Here is an 11,461-nt window from a genome sequence, read left to right as displayed (position 1 = left end):
GTGATTCCGGCCCCCATCCTCCTCAATGTTTATATCGTTTTAGTTGCAGAACTTCATGAACTTGTCCATGGATGAACTGTGATCTTTTGGATATGGTGAAGTATGTTTATATCCGTTTGCAGCCGATCTTGTGTTCCTTTGCAGCTCAATTTTGTTGTCCGTCATCTGATCACGTAGGATAGATCAACGTGTGCATGGATAGTATGGATATAAGATGCCGGATATGAGATACGCGGATGGATGACGGCAAATATGAGGGGTGTCCGATCAGTGTCCGGCGCGTCCGCAGTCGGGACGCAGATTTTTTGAGCACCTGCACCCAGTTCCATCTATCTTAGCTCTCCAATATTGCTTTGAGATCTGTGCAACACAACTTACATTTTACATGTATAAATTTCTCTTTTTGTTTCTCTCATATAGAACACGTCTTGAATCTCAAACTTTGCAGCACAATAGAGCTTCCTAACTAGAACGTGGGATAAAACTTTCATATTTTTTGGTCCGACGTAAATACTAAAAATAAATTTTTTAACAAAAAAAAATCTTAATTCATATATTTATTTTGGACGAAATTTTTTAAAAGTTTTATCCCAGATTCTAGATAGAAAGCTTTGCTGTGCTGCGGAAGTTTGAAGTTCAAAACATGTTCTATGTGAGAGAAACAAAAATAGAAATGTACTTGCACGAATCACGATACGAAAAATGGATGGCTAGGATAGATGGGCCTAGGTGGGTGTTCTAAAACATATTTTCCTCCGCAATGGTTTGAGGAGTCAGATTTGAAGTCCGGCTATATATGCTCTTACAGGCTGTATATACCTTCATGCGCGCGAACGAAGGGAACCTACGCGAAGTTAGATCGGTTTTTATTTTATTTTAGACAAGCCAGATTGAGGTAATGGGCCCGTGCCTTCGTACTGCGCCTCCTGACCTACACTTGGTAAATCCTATTCCCTTTGTTCCTAAATATAAATATTTTTAAACACTTCAATATGAATTAAATAAGATTTATATCAACGTATTTTAGAGTGTAGATTCACTCATTTTGCTCCGTGTGTAGTTCATATTGAAATCTCTAAAAAGGAAATAATCTGAGGGAAATTGCATTTATCCACTATAAAAAAACACCTACATGGCAAATTACCATGGTCCGGTATAAAAGACATTGTATTTTTAGTTGCCGTGGCTATATAATTTAATTTGCCATGGCAAAAAATTTAAGTTGTCACTAAAGGAATAATGCAAAAGTGAGAATGTTATAAGATGAAAAGTTTGCCATGCCCTGAACAATAAAATTTCCACGTCAATAAATACTAAAAGTGTCATGATCCAAATAATTACAATTGACATGCTCTAATTAATAAAATTGTCATGGCCGTATACTTCAAGTTGCCATGGCAACTAATTTTAAAGTGTATCTAATCATCATGGAAAAAATTGCCACCCCCTCATGGTGTTGAAAATTAACCATTTTACATGGGTGCTACATCCGGTACACGAGGTCACACATGTTTTTGGCATAAACGTATATATAGCTAATAACATATACACTTGTCACTCACCGAGATGAAACAGATAAAAAATGCAAAAAGAAATGGCATGGTCTAATGCAAATAAAGAAAATCTATGCATGAAAAATTGACATGGTACAGTACAAAGAAAACATGCATAGTTAAAACTGGCATGGTCTGATGGCAACTTTAACAGAAAATGGTATATTGATCATGGCAAAGAAGAAGGAAAGAATGGTGTTTCACATGGAAAACTTGGAAACAAAAAAGTTTCCTCTAAGACTCATGGAAAATTTATAAACTTTTGTAGTCTTCAGATGGGAAAACTAGGAATTTTGTTAGTCCAAAAACATGGAAATTTTTGGCTAAAATGTAAATGGTTGCATTGCAAATTTGGAAAATATTGTGTCCTAAATCATGGCAAGAATTAAAGAAATTTTGTAATGGTCAGATGGCAAATGTAGGAATTCTGTACTCTAAAAAGCATGGCAGGTTTTGGAAAATATTTGTAATGGTCAGATGGGAAAAAAGAAAGAAAAGAAAAGTAATGTTCTAAATGAAGGCAAAGTTATAAACAAATTGTAAATGGTCGGCAAATTTAGAAACTATATTTACTAGATCAGCACAAATCTAGAAAACTTGTAATAGACATGTGGCAAGTTTAGTAATTTTGTACTAAAAAACATGGCAAGTTTTCGAAAAATATGTAAATGGTGACATGGAAAAACTACGATTGTTTGTTCCTTCAAACCATGGCAATTAACAGGATATTTCATATGCATTTACATGTGCGATTAAGCTCAAACCTATAGGTGCAAATGGTAGGGAGGTCAAGTAGCATACCATCCTTGGGAAAATCAAGAAGACATGCATAAGCCATAAGGGATAGGGTTCACCTGTGTGTGATGCGTGTGTCCCTTGGCAATGGAGCCAAGGCCAAGGTGATGAACCTAGGGTGCTCCGCACCAGGGACTCTCATGGGTAAGGAGCGCCAACCGTGTTTCCCAAGTAGGAACAAATTGAATATTTGAACTCTCTAAATCCCTTATTTTTGATGCCAAGAGCTTCTCCCATGATAACCAATGGAGAGATCGTCAGTAGAGCTATTCCACCCAAATCTTGCCATGCACGGCGTAAGTTATTTGCAAACTTTTTTGTTAACTGAAAGCAACACATGGTGTAGGTTGGCATGGCCTGGATAACCGATTTCAGCAAAGTTTCGCTCCTTGCACATGCCAAGTTCCTTTAAGTCCAACCTTTGCATTTTACCTCGGCTCCTCTCACTAATGTGGTCGAAGGTGCTACTAGTGGTTCGCCCCACCGCTGTTAGTAGGCTGAGATAGCATTCAGTAAAAAGCTTCAACAAAAATTCTCGGCTCCTGTTTCATATTTCTGGCAACTTCCGAGCCATTAGGACTGAAATAAACCGAACTCTTTTCCTTGTTCACTGCTTGGCCCAAACACTTGGCATAAATGCGTAAAGTCGCATTTAGTCCACTAGCATTATGTATTCGAGCATCAAGAAATATCAGTCTGTCATTTACGAACAACAGATGATTCATCCATGACGACCTGACACTCTCACCAAGAATGCCTCGATCAATGTGCGGACCACCAAATTTGTTCATTAGAGATGTAAAACTTTCCGCGTAGATGAGGAATAAGAAGGGAGACATTTGATCCCCCTCGCGAACACGTCTTGTCGGAGTGAAAAAAAGGAGATTTTTTCTTTCTGGAAAAAGCCTCTTGTTTTTTTTCTAAAAAAAGCTCACAAACGTAAGTTTGTCTCTCTTGGGGCCCACTCGTTATGAAACAATATGAATAGGAAATTCATATGAAAACTTGTGTCTGCAATGGGTAGAACAAGCAACCTGGACCAGACAACAAAGGCAACCTAGCCACCACAGTAAGTATTACATGCTGTCTACATTCGACAGCAAGGCCTAATATTGTATGAGCAGACACGCACATGTTTTTTTTTTGAGAAACCGCACATGGGGCTTATGCAGCACCGCTGCAGTTACCACGGCCCATTTTTACATGTTAGTTTTTTAATTCAAAAAATACTTTTATAATTTTAGTTATATACATATATATTCAAATAATACATTTACAATTTTTATAATTACACGAAACATTATTTTAAATAATAATATTTCTCTTTTTGCACGAAATAAATACTAATATTTCGCCCAAAGTGAATACATGCATATAGCCTAAAAATACATGAATAGATGAATGTTTTTCTGAATCATTAAAATATTTTAATAATTCATGAAAAATAATATTATATATATATATATTAAAACATAAGTATTATTTTACTTATATAAACATATTATATTACCATTTACTTTTATATAATTAAATGAATATTATTTTAAATAAGAAAATTTACTAGAATTATATGAACATTATTTTAGAATTACATGAACTATTTGAAATAAAGATATTTGATAAAGTGCATGAAATTTATTTTGAATAAATCATTTCCTTTTATTTACATTATTCATAATTTACATAATATAACATAATTCTAATCTATATAATACCTAAATAGTTCATCTCCACTATCTATTTCTCTTGACATACAGCCTATCCACCTCATTATGCAAGCCCCACACATGCCATCTCCCCCACTACCTAATTTTCCTACCTTTGCATGCCGCCACATCGTCACTTTTTTGGGCCACCAACCCGCCCATGAACCAGCTAACACACGTTCCATTGATATGTGCATGTCATCGTATGTACTAACTCATTGTATGTGGGCCACAAATGCATTTGAAACTGACCGGGAGAGACACCCATCAATTGTCATTGGTTGGTACATCCCTTCAGTTTCTTTTCTTAATGGCTTCCACCATGCAAAAACGAAATCCCTTGAGTTCTTTTCTTCTTTTTTTAAGAAAAGGAGGATGACCCCCGGCCTCTACATCTAGGAGATGTACACGGCCACTTTATTGATTATTCTCGAGGACCTTACAAAGTATTACAACAATGTGCCTGAATCCACCATCTTGGCAACATATGCCGCTACTCCTATTCAAAATGATGAAGGGGTGCTAGCTGGGCCACTACCCAAACCACTCACCTAAGCCTAACATCAAAAGCCGGAAGCCGAAACTCATTCGGAAGCCCCAGCCGAGCCACATACCGGGTCTGGGGCACAATCCGGTCAGACGCACTCGTGTGTCGTCGCAGCCATCTTCCACGGGTCTTCAGATCATATTGAGGCTTCTACCTTGCACTACTGGAAACAGGGAATTTGCCATCAGCCAGCTCTTTGCCATCTGCCAGCTGATGACAAAGAACATCTTTGCCATCTGCTTATAAAAAACAGATGGCAAAGAACTGACAGACGGCAAAGAACATGGTTGCCATCAGCCAATTCTTTGCCATCTGCTAGTGGATGGCAAATAATCTTTGCCATCTGCCAGCAGATGGCAAAGAGGTTGGCAAATCCTATGGCCGTCAAGCATGTAACGGCGTACCAGCCCCACCTCTTTGCCATCTGCCAGCAGACGGCAAAGATTCTTTGCCATCTGCTGGCAGATGGCAAAGAGATGGGGTTATTTTTTTCCACGTAAAAAAAACTGTGGGGTTATCCCCTCCCTCTCTCCCCACCCATCCAGGTAAAAAAAAGACGTTCGCATCTCATCCACACACCACCACCTACCTCCTCCCTCTCCGCCTCCTGCGCCCCTTCCTCCCACCCCCATCCCCATCCCGCTTCGCCTTCCCCCACCACCCCTACCTCCTCGACCTCTACCTCCCCACCGACCCCTTCTTCGCCCCGCCCCCCATCCCCTCCCCACACGCCTTCCTCCTGCACGACCTCACCGACCGCGTCGCCGCGCTCGAGCTCGCGGCCCGCGCGGCCGCCCCGCAACCGGCGCGCCGCAAGTACACCTACGCGGCCACGGAGCCCGGCGGCCGGAAGGTCAAGTGGACGGTGGAGGAGAAGCCGCGCGGCGGGGCCGAGCGCTCAAGTGGGAGGCGGAGCTCGCCTCCCCCAACGATGACGGATTCGACCGCAAGTGGAGGTGGGAGGCCAAGTCCAAGGGCGGCGCCGGAGGCAAGACCAAGACCAAGTGGGGCACCGAGATCAAGGGCAAAGGCTCGCTCAAGCCATGGTCGCATGCCTACACCTGGGAGGAGGACTTCACCGCCTCCGACGACGACGAGGATGAGCTGGAGGTCGAGCAGTGCAGGCCGGAGAAGCCCAAGAAGATCAAGGCCGCCGCCAAGGACAAGGAGGTTGACAAGAAGAAGAAGAAGCCGGCGAGGACGTGCGTCCAGATCGAGGAGATCCCCGAGGACAACACCGCCGGCTGCGACGCCATCCGCAAGGTATGGTACTCAACACGAAAGATGAGATTTTTGCCGGGGTTTGAGTTCTGTGGCCCGATCTGAACGAAATGTGTGATTTCCAGTAGAATTTCCAATAGAACCAAGTTACCTCTCGCTGGATTTGAGAGAAATTTTGGAATTTTAGAGGATGCTAGTGTCCACACTCTAGATCTGTGCTTAGTACTGGCTACAGATTGACTGAACTCTGCTCTGAATGATATCAGCTTGAGGATTCTGCTCCCTTGCAATGCACTACTATCATATGTGTACTGACCGTCTGACATTTGTCTGTCTTTCTGATGATGCAGGCCTTTGCCATGGGGAACGGCAAGGGGAAGGCCAAGGAGCTTCGCCGCAGGATGCCGCGCTGCTCATCCAGATGAACTACAGGGCGCACCTCGCCCACCGCTCCTAGGTGCTCAGCTGCCTGCGCGATCTCGCCGTCGCCAAGGCCAAGCTCAAGGAGCTCCGGTCCCTCTTCTACAACCTCTCCTACAGGCGCCGCCTCTCGCACGACCAAGAGGAGCGCCAGAGGTTCTCCGAGAAGATCATTGTCCTGCTTCTCACTATCAAAGCGCTCGAGGTGAGCTCCGTCACGACCTGTTTACGATTGCCGCTTGCTGATTGCTGATTGCCATTGCTGTGCTGTGGATTTGATATTCAGTTACTGCATACAGTGGTTAACACTAGTCGTCAAACCCGTGCGATGCACGGGCTAGTCTTTCTACTATATTTTACCATAAGAATTGGATTTTTTGGGCATTTAATCCATATATAGCAATAAGTGATGTCCTAACCAACAGATCCTAAGAATGAACCTTTTCTAAATTATGATTTTCTAGTGCAACGTGTACGCTACTGACCAACAGGTCAAATGGAAAGCACTTTATTCTCTGCATCATATACTCACGCCGGTGTAAAGAACCAAAGGGTTCATAGTTCACATATATAGACTATGTAGAGGAATCATCTTCCTCAACAAATTCTTTGAGAGTTTGACCTATGTCTCTCTCACCGTAAGAATATCAAAAAAATAATCTTTTAGAGCACGTGCCTCGGGGAAAGTGAAAAATGAATACTGAAACTGGTTTGTCACATGCATTATATTTGGTTTAATTTAAAAGTATACAATTCAGATCAATCTGGATATTTTCTGCATGCATTACGTAGTACAGGGCCAGGTAGTAAGCATTCCGATCAACAAAAAATGTCGTAAGATAGATAATTTGAACATACAGACCTTATACAAATACTAGGTATGAAAGAAAAGAGAGAGACAACATAGTGGTAGAACATGGATAGAGCAGATTTGGAGAAGTGCGATGATCATCTCGTATTACCTTTCCTCCTATAGTCCCCTTCAGAACGAAAATAATTACAGTATATGTGCTAAGTTAATCCATAAAAAAGGTAAAACAAAAAGAACTATACAAAAGCCAGATTCAGGTATTGCTTTCGAAAAATCTTTAAGCAATGCAACTTACAAAAACAACCATATATTTATCATTGATATTGTTAGTAAAAATTTATCATATATTTCAAAGTTCTCATAGCATCACTGCAAGATGCGAAACCATTTACAGACATCTTATTATTTATCAAAAGCACGGTTTCTTTTTTTGCAGGAATTCTATGCTATTTAGTTTCATAACGTTTTGTAATATGAAACTGCCAAAATAAAACTTAGGCGCCACAAATTGGGAAAAGCTCAATATTTTTATTTACAATATATTGTTGCTTATTAACCTCAATCAGCCAAAACAGGTACCAGTGAAACACATCCTTATTAAATAGGCAAATGATGTGTAATTTCATAAGCTTCTCTAAATATGAAACCGCCGAAATAGGATAACCAAGAAAAACTCGTATAGCTCAGAAAGAATGGGCTGCTAATTGCACACCTCGCCCGTCTCATATTCACATATATATGGACTACACAGATACATCATTAATGATATTACAATCAGGTTACAAAAGAACTACTATGTACAGAAGATATCCTACCATCTATATGAGGCTTGGTGTGGATGTCAAGATGAGTGGCAGCTGATGCGGAATTATTAAAAGAGCAGTCGATGCAGCTGGTCATACTCTCACTCAGTATTTCTATGTATCAATACTATGTTGCTAATTATCCCCAATCTGCAGTCAATAGGTATCAGATGAACACTTGCTTATTTATAGAGCTGCAGGTAGGAATCAGTTAAGAGCAGTCGATGCAGCTGGTCATGCTCTATTTAACCTGTAGTTGTCAGAAAAAAATAGTTGTTGTCACATGTGATTCACAGAAAGTTACTGGACATATTTTGTCGGTGCAAAAATTGAATTTTGAGTAGCTTGACCAGCTCGATGTTGACAACTGAAAGGATGCTCCTTCTTGTGATGTTGCTTGTCTAGACACCAGGTTTAATTTATAAGCTCACCAGATCTGACCTGATGATCTCGATTAGATATCCATATGTTGTAGGTGAAAATATTCGGGATTTAATCATTGGAAAACAGAACACTATCACATGATAGTATAGAAAACAAATTGAACCCGATCCAAAGTCATGGTAGATTCAAGGGAAGAAAGAAATTCAGAACAAAAGATTATGAGAAAACGAACCTCATCTAGATGAGAAAACAAACCTTAACAAAACAATTGTGATGCAATACACTCCTTGAGCACATCGGATCGACGCCCGAACTTGCTTGCACAATTTGAGAGCAACATGAATTGTTCCTGGGGCTAAGGAGACCATGGAGATTACATGGCCCGTTGTTGCTTCAGGTTGTTTTCTTAAAGGAGAGAGAAAGAGACGTGGAGAAGGTAGATACTTTTGGGGTGTCCTTGGCTTGTACGTGAAATGACTGTGACCCTTATCTCTTTCGGCTTCTTCTCCTTTTAAGCGCTTTTGTATATCCTTTCATGTTTTTTTCTAACTTATCTTCACGGTTGTTGATAGGGAGTATCTCACTCGGCTTCTATTTCTTCTACAGCCGTGAAAACTGCGAGTCTTCTAGAAAAAGATAGTTTGTTATTTGTGGGCCGTTCAAGAAGTTTTTTCTGGCTGATTTTTTCTTGGTCAAGATTTCAGCCAAGGATTACATGGATTAGATAGAACGGCTCTTATTTTCTGATTAATGTGTAATTTGTTGGGAGTCTATATATAATTAGTATAGCTATAGATAGATACATATAGATAGATAGATAGATGTATACAAAATTACAAATAAAATACAGTATATTATGTTCTCTCTATCATAGTCATATCAGGTATACTGAATAGTGTACATTAAATCTTGATTATATAGCAATATATGTTTCATACTGTCACAGTAATTACAGAAACTATACTCCCCAAAATCAATCCATTGATTGCCATGAGCTTCATAGTATTTCAACCTTATCAGATCAAACTAACACATGGTGTGCTATAGAAAATACTTCTAGATCTGACATAAATAGCTGAGTGGCTGAGTGAATAGCTTACCTGAAGCTGGAGAGACTGATCCCAGTAGCGCACACTCCAAAAGTTGATGCTGGTGACTGCATGCGTCTTCTGCCCTTTGTAGCAGCCATTTATCTATAGATGCTGCTAAAATCACATCCCTGGTAATGCTCCTTTCCTCAACTCCACCATAATGTACGGATGGTTATGAATACAGTGGTGCAGACCTCTCTGCATCTAAACTTGAGCACACCTTTTGCACGAAACATTTTCTAAAATACTCCCCACCATTGACATCAGAATCCATAACGTGTTGGTTCATGATCATCTCCACGTGCCTGCCTCTGCTCAGTCTAGGAGATTCAGAAACAAAGAGCACATGAGAGCATGCTCAACTTCCAATTCCTTTTTTATGTGAACATAATGACCTATACAGTGGTAGTTCGATCAGTGAGAAACTAATAGATGACATGCTCCTTTGCATCAAGTGTTCACCAGTTCATTAATAATGGGACCAATTTATTCTGCTGTCCAAAGATGTAAAAAACTGTAACCGGATATATGATATATGGCATCCAAGATTGCAGGTGAGTATATTCGGGAATTAATCCTTGGAGTGAACAACACAATGATAGGACATGATAGAAAACAAATTGAACTCGGACATCATAATAATCTTCACATTTTAGTTGCATCATAATAATCTTCTTCTAGTCTTCTTCTTCTAACTTTACTTTCTTCTTTCCCATTTTACAGATTTGCTTAAGATCACGGAAGCTTGGGTTGATGGAGTGCTTGTATTTAGTTTTTGTTTTGACCTTGTGAAACTTGCTACCTATGGATGAAACTGTGTAATATTGATGAAACTATGTATATGTACGGATGAAACTTGCTACTATTGGTAACATCTATTGGATATATGTGTTCATGACTATTGGTAATATGTGTTGAATATGCTATATTGGTTATATAAATATATTTGTGTTTGATTTTCTGTGAAAATGAATTGATATAAGAAAAAACAAAATTAAATGGGGCAATATAGTCACTTTGCCATCAGCTGGCAGATGGCAAAGAGGCCACGTGTCATCTACATGTAAAATTTGGGCTGGCCTATTTGGGCTCTTTGCCATCTGCCAGCAGATGGCAGAGCTCTTTGCCATGTGCTGGCAGACGGCAAAGCATGCAGCCTTTGCCATCTGCTGGCACACGACAAAGAGCCTGCATACTTTACCATCTGCTGGCAGACGGCAAAGAGCCTGCAGCCTTTTGCCATCTACTAGCAGACGGCAAAGAGCCTGCAGCCTTTGCCCTCTGCTCGCTGACGGCAAAGTATGCCATTAGCCTTCTAACGGGGCTAACCCCGTTAAGAGGCTTTGCCATCTGCCAGCTGATGGCAAAGCCACAGGCTCTTTGCCATCAGCCAGCAGACGGCAAAGAAGCCTTTGCCGGCAGGGTTTCAGACAAACTGTTTGCCATCTGCTGGCAGATGGCAAAGCCTTTGCCATCCGCCGACAATGCCTTTGCCATGGCAAAGTGCCAGATTACAGTAGTGTTGTCTGGTCACTCTGCGATCGACGTCACCATGACGCCAGACAGCAACCTCCTCCTGCGCGAGCCCATCTCCGCACGTCGGACGCCGAGTCTCCACAGCGCCATGCCATCAATCTCTGCCGCCATCAAAGTTTGGGATGAAACACCGCTCCACCATCCCTCCAGCCATCACTTGCTTCAAGACGATGCCCCCAGAAGGGAAAGCGATAGAACGCCATCATCATCCGATCCGGAAGACCCATATCTGGGGTTTCCCCCTAAGCACCCCGAACCTGATGGCGCAGACTGCCAACGATGCCTCGACCATCGGCAGTAGCTCCACCAGACGAGCGTTGCCTACGTCGCCGCAGCCTCCAAGATGAAGCTGACCAGAATGCATGTGTTGACACCGAAACGCCGCCACTTCCACCGCCGCTTGAGCAGCCCCCGAGCAACGCCTTCAGGAAGGAGCACGCCACCGTGGTGTCGTCGTCGCTTGGAATAGGGGGGCTGAGGTTTTCACCTGAGCTCCTGGGAGGGGTGGAAGGAAGGAGATCCTCTCCGAAGCCTCCAACGACGGAAGCAACACCCAAAGGCACTGCCATCGGAGTGGCCGCCACGCCGGCCAAG

The 11,461-nt window shown here is 41.8% G+C and overlaps 1 pseudogene; it reads left to right on the top strand.

Moving 5' to 3' along the window:
• The first annotated feature begins 4,954 nt into the window (after nucleotides 1–4,954).
• On the top strand, nucleotides 4,955–6,583 carry LOC125516476 (uncharacterized; annotated as a pseudogene).
• The last annotated feature ends 4,878 nt before the right edge of the window (nucleotides 6,584–11,461 follow it).

This window comes from Triticum urartu, chromosome 6A (genome assembly GCF_056163025.1).
Source record: "Triticum urartu cultivar PI428250 chromosome 6A, HENAU_Tu73, whole genome shotgun sequence".
Classification (NCBI taxonomy): Eukaryota; Viridiplantae; Streptophyta; class Magnoliopsida; order Poales; family Poaceae; genus Triticum; species Triticum urartu.
The sequence above is the reverse complement of the archived record's forward strand: the minus strand, read 5'-3'. Positions and strand labels throughout refer to the sequence as shown.